The 20,795-nt window shown below is 42.6% G+C and overlaps 1 protein-coding gene across 3 annotated transcripts in view; it reads right to left on the bottom strand.

Moving 5' to 3' along the window:
• The window catches only part of FAM219A (family with sequence similarity 219 member A), a 101,710-nt gene that overhangs the window by 18,157 nt on the left and 62,758 nt on the right, over positions 1-20,795 (bottom strand). The window lies entirely within an intron of this gene.

The following is a 20,795-nucleotide window of genomic DNA, read 5'->3' as shown; positions in this document are numbered from 1 at the left end:
CAAGCAGACCATGGAGCATCCATTAAGGCAAGAATAATACCTAAGTATAAAGTGGCAAAGGAAATGCATGCTGCAGGCACAATCAGCACCACTAAGCGGGCCAGCCTTGTGTCCTGCCTGGCAATGGTCTCCTATTATAGTTGCCTGCAAAATTAATAGGATGGCCCCAGCATGCCAGATACTCAGCAGACTGTTCCTGTCCCAGTATTCACTCACCTGGATGAGATCCAGGATGTGTCAGAGGGTGGAAGGACAGATAACTGACAAGTGACAGACACCCCACAGACTCCCTTTAGAGTGAGTCAAGAGAGGCTGAATTCTCCCCTTATCATGGGAATACCTATAGCTCTAATGAATGATTTCAAGTGCTGCTTGACATGATTTAGTGCAATCTAAAATGGTTACCTGTTCAGCTGGCAGGGTCTGTCTAGCTGCTTTATGATGAGAGAAAATAGTAATGGACCATGAGAAGCAGAATGGACTTAACATGAGTGTGTCTAAACTAAAAATCAGACTTGGATGAATCCTTAAAATTATTTCTCAGGTTTCAGCATTTGAACAACATCATAACCAGTTTTAATAACATTCTCCAGATATTTTTTTTAAAAGTGAAAGGCTAACAGTTTGTTTGGTGCATGTTGCTATGTAGGGGTGGCCTTGGTTTTGCCTACTATCTTCCCCAAATCAGAAATGCCAAAATTAGTCATATGCTTGAGTCTCCTGCAGAACTGCTCCTTTTGTGACATGAGGCAAAGCAGACAACACAGGAATCTGGTGAACATCACGCTGAAGAGCTATTTGGAGAATCAGACACCCCAAATCCACATTTTCCACTTGTCCCATGATAGTGGGCGAGTCTGGCTATGATCAGACAGTGGTGGGTGGAGAGGATGCCATTGTCACACTGTCACTGTGCTTTCCTACCTGCAGCCCCCTCAGCTGAGGCAGACTGACTGCCACAAACACTATTTTATGGCAGATGAGGCTGACTTGCCTCCTTTGCACTGCGGGGTGAAACAAGCAGATGCTGACTGCTCCTGTCTCTGCCTGAGAGCCGCTGGTTGGACCACAGTAACTCAACTGCTTGTGAACCTGCCTGACCAGGAGAAGATGGAGCTTCCTGCTATGGGGACAGTGCAGTGGGGACCCATGGGATTTGCTGCAGTGGCAAGACAAAGAGAAACTAATTCAGTATGACAGAGTTGTATTTTTTCATTTTCAAGGCTGATGAGATGAGATTTTGGGACGTATTTCCCTCTTTGTCCCCCACAGTCAGCTAAATAGTTTCTGAGGCTGAGGACTGTGATTCCCTGATGAATTCTAATTTCTCAAGTAAGCTAAGAATTTAAATGACACACTAAATGAAATTAATACGTCTGCTCAAATTCTGCTGAATGATGAACAGATTAATGAGCAAATGAAAGGAGAAAGAATGAAATGCTGTCTACAGCTTCTTCAAGCCCAAGTCTTGATTTCAGTTCACTTGCATTGCTTAGCTAGAGGAGATTAGCATGAATTTAGGTAACACTGAAATCTTCTTTACCTTTCACCTCTGACAGTGTATTTGTCAGTGAGGATTGTGTCACTGCTTGGAGAGGATTTCAGGGTAGGTACAAAAATTTGGGCTTTGTCTGCAGGCTGCATGAAAAGGAAGGTGTAAGAAAGTTGTGTGATAGGACCATGATGATCTCAATGCTCCCTGGAGTGTGGCTATGGGGGTGGCATTAGTGCAGCTGATGGCTGTGTCTACCTGCATCAAAAAAAAAAAAAGGCAAAAGAAAAGTGATCTTTACTGAACAGGTGTAGCACAAACAAAAAGGACCAATCTGTGGCCAGTCCCCTGCTGTGAATCCAGGGAATATGGTTTCAAGCTGATGCAGGCCAGGTATCAGCACTGATTATTCAGGACAGGCCATCTGAATAAGGATTGTTTCACTGGATTCTGAAAAGACTGTTCAGCTAGCAAGGGTCAGACAACTATGTCTGCTAACTGCCAACCTGGGTGAGATGCATTATTAGCTGAAGCATGTTATTTTTCTGACCAGACAAACTTGGGGAAAATAGTGAACAATTTTCTAGTTTCTAACTCCAGCTATGTGGACTGGCTAGAAAGAACAGGTATATGAATCCAAGGTTCCTCTTGGACCAGGTTTTAAAGATCAAATAGCAGCATTTCCATATGTTCTGTTGATCTGGCTGCTGCCCCGTGCCTTTGAGAACTGTCACAAACGCCAATGGGCTGGGAGTGCTTTTAAGCTCCCTCCAGCTCCCAAGAAGGCCTGAACAAGAGCTGGTAAATGACCTAGGGACTACAAAGTTAATGCTTGTGTCTACTGTTCAAGGATGCAGCCCTTCTTGCGAAGGAGCTACTATCAGCAGCAGCCAGCACATTGCATGCACAGCAGTGCAGGGTTCATTCTGAGCTAATGCTCAGCTAGAATGCTGCCTGTGCAAGTTACTGAGAGGTTTCTGAGAGCCTGAGTGATGTTATTTTGCACTTCCCTTCAGAAAACACACACCAAAACATCACACTATTCCTTGGCACAAAGGAGAATGTGTAAAGGAGTGCTCCAGTCCCAGATGATAGCTCCAAAGCTATCATCTGTTTAAACCATACACCTCCAAAAGTGGTTTTTATGTTCCAAACAGTATGTCCTCATTCCCTAGCCATATTATCCCAGCCCCACATTCTGACCCTCATATGATTATGGGAAGGAATGGTTTCTCTGCTTCTACCCTCTATTTGGCTTAGCCCCAGAAGAGAGCAGGTCATTTCCTGCAATGAAAACCTCATGGCTGTACACTTAGGTAAAAAAACCCCAAAAACTAATCAAACACTATTTTGGACACACAGAGCATTACCTCTTCATGGCACAGTACAATAGTGAATCATCTTTGTAAAATAGTAAGTTGTGTTTTACTACTGGTAGAAACAATATAACTGGTTTACCTTAAAGACATATAGAGGATATGTGGCAGCAGGGAAGCACAGAACCAGGTTTTCTGCTCCCAGCCCTCTGCTCCAGCTGTCTCTGCAGCCATTTTATGCAGACAGGTTGTGAATGCATAGCAGCAGGCAGCAATTAATCTCTCTTCATCTTTCAACACCTTTCTGTACTGATTTCAAAGGCATCTATTGTCGCAGCTCCTACCTCACAAGGGCATTTATTTTGTTCTCATTCAGCATGTGCTTTTTTACTTAATTTTAAAGGATTGAGATTTTTATTCTTAATGGCTGTAAAATATTGCATGTAAGGATTTCATTTATCACTGTCAAAACTGGAATACATGAACAGCACTAGTGGTATTTAAATGTAATTTTTTTTCCATTTTTCACATTTACCTTCAGAAAGGGACTTATTTGGTATTTTCATTTACTTTTCAAAGAATATTTTTCCTGCCAGCCAGAAGAACAAAGATATCTGGGGAAACATTTTCATCCTGACAAGCACAGTTAAAAAGTTTCTGTTTAGAAACTGTTTAGACTTTGTTCTGTTTAGACTGATCTCTATAAGACCTAATCCATAAAATGAAGTTATGCTCTCTTTTAATGTATTTTAAAGGGACAAAGAGAACTAATTTACTTCACCACGGGACAACTTCTACAAATGCCCCCTTATTATTTTTTACTCAACTGAACACAGGTTTAAGTCAAAGCCATTTGCTTGACCTTGCTAAGTGATGTGACAGACAAAAAAAAAAAGGAGTAAAAAAGAACAAAAAAGGGAGTCTTTTTTGAGCAATTTAGCTCTCTTCATTCAAATAGCTCTATTAATTTAAAACATAATTTATGCTATAGGCACAATCCACAGATACACAGAGGTAATATTAGTGCCTACATCACATTTATTATGAATTCTGATGTTCTGTGAAGAAGCATTAAGGTTACTGGTGCATGTACTAAGTGTGACACCTATTTAGGAAAGTAGTGGCATAAACTTGCTTAGCTGAATATTCACAGCATTTGGTTACACAGGATGTCATCATACAGAGTGTATTTGTATAAAAAAACACTGGAATAGAGTCTGACATCAGCAGGCTTGAACTGCATAGACACTTAGTCAAATGTCCACACTTTCACACTAATGATTGATCAATGGGAGAGATAACGTGTTATGTCGCCTACATAAACTACAGACATAAAATAATAATTAATAATTAAAGTATTTTTAATACATTGTCATTGGGAAAGCTTTCACTGACTGGCAGATAGCCTTGCTTGGAATGACTTGTTGAGTTCCATCAGTAGGCAAAACAAAGTCCTAAGTGATAATGTGACAGGCAGCACATGAGCTTAGAAGGGACTCACAGCCTGCTGACTCCAGCACTGTGCTTGGAAAGGACTCTTGGCCTTTTATTTTACCAGGACTGGACTGCAGCTGACAGTACAAGCCATGTTTCTGGCTTTATTTAGCAGTAAAATATTGTATATTTGATCCATTCTGCTTTATCATCTGCTGCATTTGGTTTCTATGAACCTATGCATTTCAAATAAAATTCTGTATTTTCAGTCTAGTAAGATGAAAGCAGATGAAGACAGGCAACTAGGCTGGTTAACAGTATTGTTTTCCTTTCTCCTTTTTACCTGGAAAATGTAAAGAAGGAGAATTAATAGTAAGCAGAGTATTTGGAGGGCAAGTCACTCTCCAATTACTCTGCTCCCCAGAAGGGGACTTTCAGGCATTGTTTTACTAGATGAATTGCCTGTTTACCATGAAACTTTGCAGGAGAACAGGATATGTACAGCTGAGGGTGCCTCTTCCTGCTATTCAATTCATGAGCCCCAGTCCTGGGTACTTGGCTCAGCTGGAGAGCTGTCCCACACAGCAAACCTGCTCCCCTAACAGGATTACTGACCTGATCCCTGCCTCCATGGGGCTGCCACAGTCTGGAAATTTGACACAGGGCCTCATAGCTCAATTAGTTATTTAATAAGTTTATGATTAACCAATCTGCTGATTAAGCTTTCGTTAATTAGGTTGGCGGGAATTCTGTTTCAGAGGGATAGTGGCCACTATTGTCTTGGAGCAGGGTTGGAGAGCCCTTGTGTTTTGCATGTCCTGACACTTCTCTTTACTTCTCCAGAAACACCTGCAAAAGCTGTTTGGGTAGCACCTGGGGAGCTGCCAGATCACTGGGGTATGGTGGCCCTTGGGGACAGCTCAGTATTGTGGCCTGGTTGTTACACCTGGGGCAGCTCAAAGGCTCCTGCTCCTCTCTCCTGAAGTCTTGCCAGACAATAACAAGGCAGGCAGGGTTTAGCTGTTTATAGGGCAGCTGGAGACCTCACAAGCACAGTTTCAAAGGGCCTAGCCTGTCATTTTGGTATTTTGATTATGGTGGGTGGCTCATCTCAGAGAGGAGTGGGAACCCCTTTCCTCTTTTTCTTTAGAGAGAGTTTAGAGAAAGCTCATGGTATCACCTCTGGCTTTGTTCTGTGGTTTAGGCTCTGATGGATGGGGCTCAGTGAATGCTGCAACCTGCTCTCTGTAGGAGACATTGGCTGAGAGGGCAGGTTTCTGCCACCTTCCTCCTCCAGGCTGGCCCCTGCCTTGGTAGAGAAATCAGGACTGGGCTCAGGGATTCATCCCGAACTATTAGAAATTATTACGTATTTTCCCACCTGCAAGGCACCCTCTGTCTCCCTTCTGACGCAGGGCTGGTATCTGCCGGAGTTAGCAGAGGATGGCAAAGGGGATGGAAATCAACTTGATTCATGATCCTTAATGTCCTCATGTTACAGGTGCAGGGCTAAGGGTTTGGCAGCTGCCTTCTCCTTACACCTCTGAAAAGGCCTGGTGACAAAACACAGCCGTGCTTCTAAGTGGCAGAGGGAAACAGGACTGGCCAGAGAAAACTCATGTCCTTGCTGAAATCCCTGAGAAAGAGGATTAAAAGACAAGATGGAAGACAAAGTTCTGGCTGTAGCTGTTTTAAGAGCTGCAGGAGAGGAAGCAGGACTGGGGGATGACAGATGCCACCCCTACTGCAGAGCCCTGCAGCTGGAAATCAGACACATGCACTGCTGAGCTGAAGCCTCAGTCAAAGGAGTGGCAGTTTCAGTGGCAAGGAGAGCTCAAAGGGGCTCAGGGAAAAGCCTGACTCATGCTGAAGAAAGCAGTAATGTGCTGGGAAAGATGATGACAATTTTTAACACAGATCTCCAACATCATGAGTTTATGTCACAGTTCAGTATTTTAATGCTGATGTATTTCATGCTTTTGTCACCCTTTTTTGGTGGGGCAGTGGTGCTCGGAAGAGGTTTGTTCCCACAAGCTTCCAGCTGTTAGTGTGTCCCTCCAGGGCTGAGGTTATAGCACTGCCACCCCAGTCCTGCTCGCTGCCAGACCACAGGCAACCCCAAAGGATGGGTACTAAAGCACTGCTGGCCTGAGCAAGGTTTAACACTGCTTTTTTGGGGCTTTAAACAAGAGTTTAGGCAAAGGGGAGGCAGGTGTCATCAAGACTGAATGTAAGCCCCCTTGTCTCATGCCACACACTACTGATCTTGCAAAGACTCATGCCTTTTGATTGGCAAATAGGCCCACCTCCTCCAAGCAGCTGGCAGGGGAGGCTCCTGATTCTGCCTCCCAGCTGCCTGCTCTCAACACCGTAGCACTAAATGAGACTGCTGGCAATGCTGCAGCTGCCACGTCCCCGATATCTGACCCTCTCTCCTAAATGAACCACTGAGGCAGAAATTCTGGCAGACCAATATTTTTACCTCCCTCTCAAATGGCCAGCTGTATGCACTGAAGGAAGAAAAAAAAATCCCAGCTTGGATTTACTTATCAAAAGACAATTAGCTAAGGATTTTCTAAAGCATTTCTAAAAGAAAAGGAAGGAGACATGTAAAAGCAATACAAGAATTATCATAATTTTTGTGCTCCTTTCATGCCTGGGTCAGGTATGTGTTGGGCCACAGGGAGCACATGTTCAGCTTCATGTGGCACATTTGAGAGCTAAAATTGCCCACTGCATACAAACAAAAGGTTTATTGTTGTACAGCTATCTGTTTGGCTGCCTGACTGGAGTTGTGGTAAGATGAAAGGAACAGGAGAGTTGTAAGAGTAGAAGAAAAGAGGAGAGAAACAGCCTGAGGGTGTCAGCAAGCAAGGCTTTATTGAAATAGAGCTAAGGGACCAAGGAGTGTGTATAGAAGACACAGTTTCTTGCCTGAGGTAATTAAGACAGAAGAGAGACTGTGTGTAAGGACTACAGGCAGCTAGAATGGTGGGTGTTTCAGTGATGCACAGTTCCTTTTAATTACAATTTCAGTCTGAATTATCTTTTGATAATATAAGATATACAACAGGTTTTAGCTTTTGTACACACAGAGACCTAAGCACAGTGAAAGTGGGTTTAATTTAATGATGAAAAAGGGGAATGAAGAGAGTCAAGATATATAAAGGTCTTTTTAAGAGTCAAGGACCTTATTAGGGACTTTACAAGAAATGTCTTGCCTCCTCTTCAGTCAGGTTGTGCTGCTGGGTGGACAGATAGAGGTGAAGGGAAGAGGAGATGACAGTGGGAAGATCCTGGCTGGCTGCTGATGGAGCAGGCAGAGTGTGCAAGGAACAAAACCCTGTAGACTCTACTGTAAAGCAAAAGATGTGACGGGAGGTATAATATCAAGGCATGCTCAGATTTGAGAGAGTCTTTGCAAAGATACAAGCTTGCTGTGTGTTTCTTTTTGCTATGCATTCTTGTAAAAGAATCTTATTTTCCATTTATAATCTGATTTGAATCAAGAACACAGGTTTCCATTGCCAATCAACTGCATGCAGGTTAACACCATCAACTGCTGTCTTTTTTTTGCCTCATTATTTCTCTCCACAGAAGCATCAGGAACTTTTAGGTCATACTGTATCTCAAATTACCCTGGGGACAGAAAACAAAGGTGTAGAATTTATCTGTCCTTAAGACAAATTCACTGTGAAGCAACATCAGAAACTCACTCAGAATTGGCATGTCCACAGGAGAGACTGGGAATGAGGCACTGCGTCCCCTGAGACAAGAAGTTCAAGCAAGTGCAGGGAGGATGGAGGAGCTGTGGTGTGTACACACAACACGCATGTTCAGTGACTCAAGTCTGGAATCTTTCTCTCACATTGTGCTGGAAGGAGCCTGGTTTTGGCCAAGACCCAGGCAGAAACAGCATTAACACTGAGCTTTCCGGACAGCCTCTCCACCTCACTGATGCTGGCAAAGTCAGTGCTGTAAAAGGAAAAGCTGTGAGCAGAGGGAAAGCAGGGCAGAAAACATTCTCTGCTTTCAACACGTCTTTGAGGCTTCCAACAGCTGCATTTGTGAGGTGAATGGAAGGGTAATGCCAGGCTTCAGGAAATAAAAAACCTTTGACTTCTCTTCAGCAGAGATATGGAGGAAGCCCAGGGACTGACAGCCTTGTCCTTTCCAGGGATGGCAGTTAAGTCAAGTCAAAATCTGGGGGCTCTGGGATCTGAAGAACTGTCTTTAACAGAGCTTCTCCTTGGGCAGTGCGTGTACTGGGAGAATGATAATTTTCTGATCACTCAATAAACAATCCAGCAAAGTCATCTGATTGAGGAGACATGTCCTGACTTGGAGCTCATAGGGATAAAAATGAGGACAAACAGAAAAAGAACTCAAACTAGCAATTTTCTATCTCTTGCATCTGTTCCCTGGGCGCCTGAAGTCATACTGACTCAGCCTGATGACAGAAACAAGGTTTCTTCCTACCAGGTCTCCAGGGTCCACTAAAATATAAAGGAAAGCAAGCTGCATCTCCTCCCTTGACCACACTATGACAAAACTGTCAGAACATCTCTGACAGTATCACGCCTGCAGCAACGTCTGGTGAAAAAGCCACAGAGAGCCACTGCTCTTCCACATCTCTCTGGAGAGAACTGTACTGGAAACCAGAGCCAGAAAGTATTTTCCTCTGCGAATTTAATCTATTTCATGCTTAAAAGCAGTGAATTGGAATAAACAAGACCTCCAACAAAGTGTTCCTGCTTTGTCTGTTCTGGATAGGGTGCTTTGCAATGGCAAATTTCAGTAACATGGAGAGATAAATTTGGGGGTTAAATCTAATACACTTTGCTCCCTGGAAAGGCCTCGGTGGTGGGGAAAGTGACTGTGGTTTTTGTACTTTACTTGCAGTGTTAAGGGCACTCTGCTTACATTGGCTGACCTTGTGAAAAATCGTACTTAGGATTTACTGCTGGCTTCATAACCTGATCATATGGAACGGACCTCATGAAGGTCAACCAACATTTAACAACAGAGCAAGAAGATGGGGATGTGAGCACATGTCAGTGCTTGGGTAGATGGTACCCAGGGGACACTTTCTGGAAATCTCTGGGGACCCCTTGAAAACAATTGGGTGACTTAACACTGATGGACTGGCAGAGGGATCTGTATGTAGCAGACCCCAAAGGCTTTGAAGGACTGTCTTGAAGAATTGTTTTTTTCAGTAATATACTTTTACAAATCATGTACTCCTGAGTTTCCATTTTTAGGACCTCAAATATTCTCTGCTTAATTTTTCACAATTCTGTGGTCCTGTCTTTGGATTATAGAGCTGGTCTGTGAGGTCTGACAAGTTGCTTTTTTGTTGCATCCTGAATTTGAAAAGTTTTAGTATTGTTCTGTAACCTTGTTAGATATTTTGTTTGAACAATCAGTTTTGTTCTAAACTCTTGGACTATGAAGGACTATTAATTTTTTCTGGACATCAGTTTGCTGCAGACCAACATTCGCATTCTCCCAAGGCAACCTCTACACAACCTCTACATCTACAGTCTTGAACATCTGCCTGCTGCCTCCACTCCTGCCCTAAGATCTTCATAAGAAGATCAAAACAGTGTTTTTTATATTAAAATAGTCAACCTCACCCTCCAGGATGGATTTTAATCTTCTTTGTTTCAAATCCATTCCCTCATTCTACAGGAAAAAAAGCATGGAATTCATAAAGGAAGAAATGTGGGATGGGATGACTCATTTGTTTTCATTTTCTTCTGCATTTTCTTACATTATTCATGGTATGAAGCAGGTAGGGATCTATGTGTGACAACTAGCCTCTGGGTCATGATCTCTTTCTGCAAATCCCCTTAAAAATCCAAACTTACAGATGAAAAGAATCCCTTTGCCAATCTAAGATAAAAGTGCCTTTCCCAAAGGCTAGTTGAGACATGACCAACACCAAGAAGAGCTCAAATTGGTCTAAGAAATGGAAGTGTTGCACAGCCACCTTGGTAGCTTCTTGATACCACCTCATACAAACACATGCAGAAACACTTTAATTTGGTTCTGCTTTGTACACTCTGTTAGCACCCTGTGCTAATGCCCCAATGGTTTGCTAGGACACAGTAGGTAGAAGAAATCAGCTGCTTGCTCATATTACAAAATCATTCAGCACTGAGGAATGCAAGTTAGGAGACATCTGTGAAAGAACCAATCTCCCTGTCTCTGCACTGGAGTCAGTAAGAGATGTAAGCAAAAGAGAAAATTAGTTTTAATATGCTTTTAAATTCAATAAAGAAGGTTTGGTGAACTAAAGAGAAAAAATAAAAAGCAGTAATTAAAACCTATAAAGAGCATTTATAATGGAGTGAAAATCAAGCAGCAATTGTGTTTTTCTTGCTTACCAGTGGACTTACCAGAGGACTGTTCATGCAAGTCATCTAAGTCTACCTCTGCAAATCCAGCTGTGCAGCTGTGGTTATGCTGGGAATCCAAAGGTATAACTAGATATTTTTTTGGTTGTTTTTTTTTTTTAAACATCTTAAAAATCCAACCTGGAGTCCTAACCAGAAGAAGGATAACAGAATTACTTCAGCTGGAAGGGACCTCGGGAGCTTTCTAGTCCTGTTCAAAGCAGCTATGAGATGACTGGGCTGCTCAGAGCTTTATTCAGTCACATTTTCAAAGCCTTCAGTTTTGGAGATGACACAATCTCCCCAAGAAACATTTTGCATGCTTGACTGTCCCCATGGCAAAAAAGGATTTCTGTAAGGTGAGAGAAGTAACAGGCTGGGAATGAAGTACCCTCTGATGCTACAGGCAATTTACTGCCAGCTCAAGCATGATGCTATCATTCCTCCACAGCACAGAGGAAGTTTCACATGAAGCTTTTTCTTAGAACTCTCAAGATTATCCTCGTCATGTCCCATCTGATGGTCATAACCAGCTAATGCAGACAACTGGCACTGTGTTTTGCTCCCTTCAGCCCTTCCCTTTTCCTGCTCTCTATCTGCCCTGCTTTGAACCAGTAGAGATTACAGCCTAGTTCTAGGTCAGATGAATGTGCTGTAGAAGGTTCAGTTCACTTTATCAGTAAGTCCTAGAGCAGACACAGCCTTCTCTAATCTTAACTCTGATTTCCAGGGAGATGGGAATTCCTGGTACCTAGGAATGTTTAATTGCAGACAGAAAGAACATTGCCAACAAAGGAGCTAAGATCATCTTTAGTTGATCATCCTCTTCCAATGAAGAACAGGAAACCCAAAGGACCCAAAGTCAAATTTGCCCCAGAGATCCCAGGCTGCATGAAGCCACACTTCAACCTTTAGAGTTGAAGCATTCTGGCAGAAAAAGAAACTAAACTTGAGTCTTTCATATTCTGGCTGAAAGTCAGTAGCTAAAAAAGGCACAGCTGCTTTATGACTTAAGTCCCAAACTTGTTATGGTCAAAACCAGCTTGTGAATTAGACATGAATTTGTGGAGAATTTAGAACCATCAGTTATATGTTCTTTAAATCAACTGAAAAAAAAAAATAAATAGTGCTATGATTTACTAGGGAGTCTAAGCCCAGGATACTTTTCTTTTAAAAAAAGTAAACAAATCTGAAAATCCAAATTTTAAAGGCAACCTCCATCATGGACTCAAATTACCCATGCCAGACAACATCACTTTAAATATTTAGTATGCTTGCCCTGTTCAAGACACACTTTTGGCAGTGTCATTTATTACATCAAACATGGTTTCTCAGATGAACTTATACCAAGTACAACTGTCTTACTTGTACTCTTCATCTGTTCTCCCAATTTTACAGTCCTAGAACTAGTAATGAAAGTAATTCATAGAAAATTTTTCCCTTTTTTTGAAAGACAGCCCTTGCTTTCAGGCTGGGTAGTGACGGGGGACAGAGAGGGGCTGTTTTCTGGCACCGGTGTGACTTGGTAACTGAGTTGCAGAAAAGGGCCTGCCAACAGCCCACAGCTCTGAAACACCTGGTGTGATTAAACCTTCTCACAGCCAGCTCACTGTTTACTCAAGACAGAAATCAGTTTGAAACTCATGAACTTCAGACTAGTGAGCTACACAGACCTGCATCATTCCTCTAGAGCACATTAACACCTGCTGACTTGATTGTACCAATTTCACAGCTGTGATCAAAAAGGAGGGTATGTGTGTGGGCTGTTTGGAAAAAGCGGGGATTGCCTTCCATTTAGAGTAGAAGGCTGACAAAAATCAAAGTTATTGCAAAAACTGAGATGGTTTTGGGTTTACAGTAGAGTTACCTTAAAGCCCCGTAGAGGATTTATTTTATTGTGCTATAAACAGTGTAACTTTATGAGACAAAGGGTTGGAACATTCACAAAGGCTTAGGCTGAATCAATTCAATCTCCTCTTATGGTAAGCAGCAAGTGGGATAAAAAAGGCAGAAAGTTAAGGGAAAAAAATTTGGGCAGAGTTCACAGGTGAAAGGGACATGAAGAGGAAGGAAGGCAGGAGTCACTGAGAAAAATGTCTCAGCTGTGCAGTCTCTAAAAGTATGGATGGATGATTTCACTGATACAGAAAGTGGGAGGAAGCCTGGGAGAGGAACAGTTTGCAAAGCAGTATGGAGAGAACATAAGTCTACTACTAGTAGGAGGCAGACACAAACAGATCACAATGATTAAATAGGCTAGAGATGATTCTTTGATAAAGACTTGGACCTATCTGCTGAGAACACGTTACCCCTCCTTTCCACTTGTAACTGGACCTGGAGAAAGCATATTGTCTATAGGGCATGTTTTCCTATAGGTCAGTTTAGAAAGAGTCTGGACAGTGCTCAAATGTTTTAAAATTTGATCAGTAATTCCTGCTTTTCCTTCTGGAAGATGTTTCAAAAAGGAGACCACAGCTATTTTGCAGAGTACCAGGCTGCAAATTCTCATTTCCATGAGTGATGCAGAAAAGCATACCCGCAGCACAAGCTATTTAGCCATAAAGCAGGCAGCACTTAAAGCTTTTTGAATGATAGTTGTGTTTAACAACTGGAGAAATGGGATCAGACTGTCCAGTTAACTGCTGTGACTTTTTTCTTAAAGTAAATTTTATCCTGGTAAATATATGGCATCTGTAAAAACAGGTTTATTTTCCTTCAGTGTGTCCTCCTTTATGAAGCGTGACTGCCAAGCAGAACAAGGAAAGAACTGTGCCAAAAGACTGAGGTTTGAAAGAAACAGAGAGATGCCAAATGACTTTCTACACATGGCAGAGCAGGAAGGCTGTGGTCTTTTCTGGAGAGATCATTGGCCAGTTCCTGCCAGGAGTGAAGTGATTGTCAGGGAATGGGCAAAACTCCTTCCTAGTCCCAGTTAGGACTCTGAAGGTTCAGAGGCCTTTTTGCATAACTAGCCTTGCTATCCTCACTACAGCTTAATTCCCACTCCTAAAGCTTTTCCATAAAGCAGTGGGTTTGGCTGGTGTAAGAAGCTGAGATGCCGGTTGCTTCTACCAGTGTGCTAACCTAGAAAACATGTGCCCAGCACCAGCCCCTAGTGCTCCATGTCCTGCTTCAACCACCTCTCTTTCCCTGAAGAAAAACAGAGTGGTTTCTTCTGTGCTGCCTCCTGCTTTTGGGACTTGCACCTCCCTAGACCTCTGCACCACAGCTGATGGACATGATTTAACGTGGTTGCTGCTGACTGGAAAAAACTGTACTTGGTTGCTGCTGCAACAAACATTTCTTGTGGCACATCTCCCTGCCTGCCACATTAGAGCTGGGCGTTGCCGGTGGTGCTTTGGCTGCACCACTGGCTGTGTCTGGTAAAATGGGGCTCTGCTGTGCACAGATGGATGTAACATTGTCTGCTCTGCCTGGAACAAAGACGGGAGTCACAGAAGAAGGGTTCCTTGGGTGTATCTCTGCTCATGCTCAGGTGAGGTCTGCATCCAGGACCACCATGGTACCCTCACGTAACAAGGACTCTACTACTGACAGGACACATGATATGGATGACATCCGTGTCTATTCTGCTCTCCTGCTGTGGCACACCAAGGTTTCTGTGTTTTTCTTAATTCTGAGTCTCCAAAGGATCCTTTAGTATCTCAGAGAAGCAACATGAAGTTTTCATGTTGCTATGAACACATCCTCTGTGCATAAGGATAGCAGCTAAGCAGTGAACTTATTATACCAGGACATGCTCCTTCCCTTTGAGAAGTGTATGTTATCTCTGTTTCACAGACCTTAATCTGCTGATGGAGCATTTTAGTGCCCACATTCAATAAGCAGACAGTAACCTTTCCCTGTTAAGAGCTGAGTGTGCAACAAAGTGAGAGCCCACATCGCTTGAAAATCAGAACAAATTCAATTAACCATCAAGCACAGTTTAAGACTTACCATTAATAAATCAAACACATTAAATAAATGCATCACCCAACACTGTCTGTAGATGCTGTGGTCTGTTCTGGAGCCAATTTACATTAATTATACCGGGCTATACTTGCTTCCCTCAGCTGCTAGGCAGGAACTCATTTTTACCTTTGAAGACATCAGAAGGAACTACAGAAACAGTAACACCTGGGTAATTCAGAACTGGGGAAATGTTACACTGTGGTGGAACAGGTGGAACCTTCATTTAAGGACACAGGACTTTGAGGAGCCAGAATATAGTACTACTGCCCTTTTCTGAGTTGATTTTTTTTAAAGATACCGACATCTGAGCAGGCAGCCTTATCATCTCAGCTGCTGTTAATCTTTTTAATGTCAAGAACAAGCTGTAAATCACCTTTGGAGACCTCTTTCTTTTAAACCAGTTCTCAACATGTTTCACAGAAAACAGTGATGAGAGCAACATGTACCTGTGTAATGAGACCTCTGAAGAGACCACTGTGTGGTATTGCCTGCTGGGGCTAGGCTTTGCTAGACCAGCTACTACTGTCATCACTACTTCTTTTACTGATTTTTTTTCTCCTTTCTTTCAGAGAATTTCAATAATTTGCTCAATTTGGTTTTCCTCACCTCAACCTTCTGAGCTGCTTCTCATATTTGAGGTAACTGACTATGGTGGGTCAAACAGAAGAGAACCTGTAATTTGCATTTCTGGGCTTCTTCAGGCATAAAACCCCCATTCAGACTCTGCATGCTTTGGCCCATTCTCGAGACAAAATTAAATAATTTATACAGAAGCAGATCTTCAGGATTAGTTCTCCTTCCTAGACTATCAGACTGCAGGTACCATAAAAATATGGAGTGGCTAAAGGACACCCTAAAATCATCTGATTACAGCTTCTTTCTTCACGACTTTTTACCTGAAGGAGTATTAGCCAAGTGTGGTGTGTGCAACACAAGATGTGAGTGGGTGTGAGTCTATTGGCTTGTGAGGTGTGCTGCTACCCAGGAATGTGTCCTGGGAGTGGTGCACATACCACTGTGGAAGGCTGGGAAAGGCCACTGAAGCCCTGGTGCAATGGCATAACAAATCAAGCAAAATTAAAGTGATAGAGAAAGCCATGTCTTTTGGTGAACCTCATGCCACATCATTCCAATATTCATGTGCTCGTGCTCTGCTCCTGGGATTTGCTGACCTGGAACCTCCCTTCCCTCTGTCTCACCCCCTCACACATGCCCTCCTGCCTGGATCTTTCTGCTGAAATCCAGTGATTGCTTTGTTCCAGTTTGTCTGAATGGCTTTGCTCTACTCAAGACTGTCTCAGGCACCTCTTTCTTTCTGCCCCTCTACTTCTCTTCTAACTAATCTGCAATAATATGCCTGTCAGAACTGGTTTTCTGCCCTCATATTTGAAGCTCTGTCTGCAGACAGCCCTACTAGCCTTAATGTGATGCAGCTGCTCACTCTCTCATCCTTTCCAAAAACAGTCTGGAAATATCCTACAGGAAGGATGCTACCATAAATCTGTGTATACCATTTCTCTTATCAATGGAAAGAGTAATAAGAGATGAAAAAATGTTTAAATAAATTCCTCCCAAGCTCCATGAGACTTCCGAGTGGTGGGCTGCACTTCTGTCTTCAAGAAGAAAATCAATAGCAGTGGTGTACTGCTCCTGCTCTCTGGCTTCCACCCCGCCCTTCCCCCTGCACAGTGCACAGACTGTGTTCAAAGAAATGGGTGCTCCCATGGGAGCAAAATGGCTTTTTGCACTTAAGGTAATGATGTCACTTGAGGTCGCCATGCAAACAGTTATGGATATGAAAATCTGCTGTTCCATCAACAGAGCTGGAACCTGGGGACCTAGCTTAAGAGTTAAAGCCTTTTTATAAAATGTTTCCCTAATTTACCTACAGAGCATCTTCCCAGAAACAACAGCTGCTGTACCTAATTAGCATTAATCACCTTGTTACAGACGAGCAACTGGGAATAGTACAGTACTTGAAATACTGACAAAATGATACACTAATGGCATTGATCTGTCCGCTCTACTTCAACCTCTCTTTTATTCTTCTGTTTTCTGTATGAAAAGCTTCAGAAGTCACAAGTTTTGGAGCAGACTGGGAAGTGATGATGCAGAAAAGGAGCCACAGATGGGGGCAGATACAGAGCCTTTCACCCTACACAAGATGCTTGCTGCTGGCTCCATTTGTGACTGCACTTCCCAGTTTTGCATCTTGACGTGAGGCAAGAGTAGTTCTGGAAGGGGATGTCTGAGCATGGCATCCTTTTGAGCAGCACTGGGATAGGTTGCTTTGCTGTGTGCATTGTAACTCTTCAATAGAGAGGTTTAAGACAAGCTTTGAACACACACCCCACCCCAGGAGAAGTGGTTAAATACCTACACCAATTGAGAGATCAATCTTGGAAGCTGTGTGAGGCAGTCTGTTGTTTACTGGGACCAGAGACCTTCTGTAAAGTTCCAGACAGGAATGCACCAATTTTGTTAAGTTGAACCCTGAGGGTTTTGTAGTTCTGAGTGATACTCCTGGTACTATTCCTCCCTGATCACACAGCAATTCAATATCTGCCATGAATACACTGGGGCAGGCTGGAAGGCAGGAGCTAACAACACAGACATGTCGTCAGCCTCCGTCCCCTGATGGATTATTTCCTCTGTTCACTTCAATCTCCACAAAGATGGGGCTCAGTCACGAATTAGCTTTGTCCAAGTCAGACACACCAGGGAACACCATTCTCTATGTCCTTTTGATGGTGTATCTTCTGCTGTTTAGCCCTACCAGTTGTGCTTGGTCTAAGTGAACAGCATGCCAGCACTTCCTTGAGGTGTGACTCAGTTTCTCCAGCTTAGACATTCAGCTTTCACATAGTTTTATGGCCCCTTTGAGAAACCTTCCAAAAACAGTGCCTTATTCCCTATCTAGTCCAAGGAGAGGAGGTGCTAACATCTAAGGCCACACCTTGGAGGGCTGAAAGCTACTGTGAGTGTCTCTATCTCTCTCCCACATGTTCGTCTGCAGACAGACATGCAGGATATTTACTGCCAGGCTCCCAGTGCAGTGGATGTGCTGATGAAGATGCCTCTGCCACAATCTCTCATCCCACCTGTTGTTTTTTTGGCACTCCAACCAATTTTGACATTGTCCATTCTGTTTTAACACAAACTAATGTCATGACTGCTAGGAAAGACAGACACAGACTGTCTGGGTAGGGATTCAGACCAGAGAAGAGAAATTAAAAATGCAAAATAGAAAAGCAGATGGCATAAGCTTCATTAAAATAATATCTCGTCTCCTGGGAATTCTAGGAGGATCTGTTGCCTTTCAGTGGATGTGGTGCCCTGAGATTTACACTTGGGGATTATTCTGTTCCTCTCTCTCTCCTTATCATAACTCTCCTCTGTTTTCAAAAGGCTTGTGGTATGTGCTCCATCTGGATATGGCTCCTAATAAGGATGTGCTGGAGACATCTCCTAAGCACTAATGTACACCCAGCCCCCAACCCATGCTGTCAGGAGTCTCCTTATCAATGATCTGAAAGAAAGAAAGAAGCAAGGCTGAGCATTGCAGATCTGGATAGAAAGACAAAGTGGGAGTTGCTAGAAAAGTGACAAGTACATCATTAATATGGATACAGTATCAATAAGGGTTTAAAATTATGAGCTGTGTGAACTGGGAGATCTTATTTCCCCTTGGTGTAAGGCTCTTTTTTTGATGTGGCCCTAGCATCAAGCACTATTCCATTTATGAGCCAAGTGAAACCTTTAGGAAGTCACTAAAAATACAAGACACCTGTGAAGTTTTTCCTGTATCTAACTGTGAAACCTTTAGGAAGTCACTAAAAGTACAAGACACCTGTGAAGTTTTTCCTGTATCTAACTGACCCCCCTCAAGCAAACATGTAGCCAAATGTATTTTTTTAGAGGGGAAGAAACAACCAAGGAAAAGACCACTCAAGCAGCTGGATAAATATGTGTGCAGTATGTGCAGTTTTCACACTCTTTCTGTCACACTTCAATCACTGCAGTGTCTGGAAGAAAAAGTTGCATTCATGCTGGGTTGGTATTTAATTGAGCTCACTTGAACCAAGCTTCCAGCAAGCACATACGACAGATTTATACATGAATCTTCACAAACTGAAAAATGACATTTATCAACCTTCCATCAGAACATTTGACATTTGAACAATTGATTCTGATTTAACAGTGAAAAATGCCACCATCCATATGGAAAACCTGCAATAGGATTAAGCCCCTAGTTGCTACCATCCCCAACAATGGCTCTGCCAATTAAGCTATTAAACATTTATGTACACCTTAACTTTTTCTAGCCTTAAAGAGATTAAAAACAACCCTGGCAATTTTAATGCAGAAGGGACAAAAAAATATAGTCAGAGGAATGGGGGACAGAACTAGGAGATGCAGTGATTAAGCTTCTAGAAAATTGCAGAGGCTGAACAGATTTTCAGAATAAGAGCAGCAGGAGCTGGTGTGGATTAAAGGCACGTTACACTGGCTGCAGACAAAAATGTTAGTCTCATTTTGCCTCAGATAAGCTAGAGCTCATCTGGGTATAGCTAAGAGTAGATAAAGTGCCACTAGTTATGCATTCACTCCATCCAAGAGGAACACTGTTTCCAGTTTCCAGAGATGTGTTGGAGCAGACTTCTCTCTGGAGACGAGGCAGGAAGATGCCTGTCAGTCTTGCAGGGCAATTCCCCTTCAGCACATATGTTTCACCCACTATTATCTTCATAAGCATACAGTGGTCAGCACTGAGTTCACTTGGTGGAAGCACCAGCAGGAAAAGAGGTCCTGACAACAGTGTGCCTCTACCACAAAAACTGGTCAAACACTTCCAGTACCAGCACTGGCTAAATGAAAGAGAATGTTTTCTGTGTGGAAAAGCAAAAGTTCTGGAAGAAAGGCTGATCATTCTCCTCTATCTGATTTCTGGAAAAAAGCTGGTAAATTTTGCAAAGGTGTTACTGTGGCCTATTTTCATGTACCAGTCCATTTCAATAATTGGTAACCTTTCAATCAATGGATGTAGTCATCCCCAGTGGATAAATTCCACTTTACAGAATATTGAGTTTCTCCCATCTTATTTTTCTCATTTCCATTATTCCAGTTTTCATGTTTTTTTCCTCTATGCCATTTCTGAGTCTTTATTGTACTTATTCCTCCCAAATACGCTCTACTAAATTTTCTTTGCCGACTCCTCTTTTTATGTAGAAGTCATTAATGAACATATATATAAAATGACTGTTGGACAACTCCATTAATAATGTCCTTTCTTCTGATACTTTCTCAACACTACGTTATGAGTTCTGATTTCCCAAGTTTCTCATACTACCAGCTTTATTCATAATACTGAGATTGGTTAAGGATCTACTCAAATTACTTTTCCATTTAATCTGTATGAATTGAACTTGTTTACCTGAATCCAAACCTATTTTCAATGATCTGATCTCCTAGAAAGGTCTCATGACTTACCAAAAACCCTGTCTAAAAAAGTACCATTTCCTGTCACATTAGTGAATCACAGGAGGATATTTTTATTGCCTAGAAAGTCAAGAATATTGAGACTTACCAATAATAGCATCAATTGCTCTCTAACCTGTTTCCTGGTGTTAAATTTCCCAAAACAACTACTGCAGTAGTAATTATCTGTCTACTAACACTACAGAACTCTCTTGGCAGTGAAAAAGGATCCTGGTGGCATATGGCATGCTGGCAGTAATAATCTTTTACCAAACTATGAATTGTGCTATCATTAACACACACTGCTGCTCCCTGCCTTTTCCTGAAAAGCAGCCACTGATTTTAGAGTATTCATGACTTGCATAACCACCCTTAATCAGCTCCAGCAGCATCCTCTCAACGTCACTTGTTCTGATGTGAAGGACAGCCAGGGGACTCCTTCCTCCTCCTACTGGGAAATTTTCCACACTCAGATTCCCATTTTTTAGCAAAGAACACACTGCTCCTTTGGCTTGTCTGCCGTCAGGTTCTTGAAGCTGTGTGGCTAAATAGCTGCCCAGGTTTTGGTGGCAGGACAGGCATGTGTGGATTGCTCTTGTAAGCATTAGTCTTGAGAGGAAGCAGTCTCTTGTGGTAACATGACGATTCTGCTTCCAGAATTAAAAAATATTCATCAGAAATAGCATGAGTATTTGTGTGGGAATC

This window comes from Pseudopodoces humilis, chromosome 4 (genome assembly GCF_049639895.1).
Source record: "Pseudopodoces humilis isolate 2021_Gansu_Grassland_sample_001 chromosome 4, ASM4963989v1, whole genome shotgun sequence".
Taxonomy (NCBI): Eukaryota; Metazoa; Chordata; class Aves; order Passeriformes; family Paridae; genus Pseudopodoces; species Pseudopodoces humilis.
The sequence above is the reverse complement of the archived record's forward strand: the minus strand, read 5'-3'. Positions and strand labels throughout refer to the sequence as shown.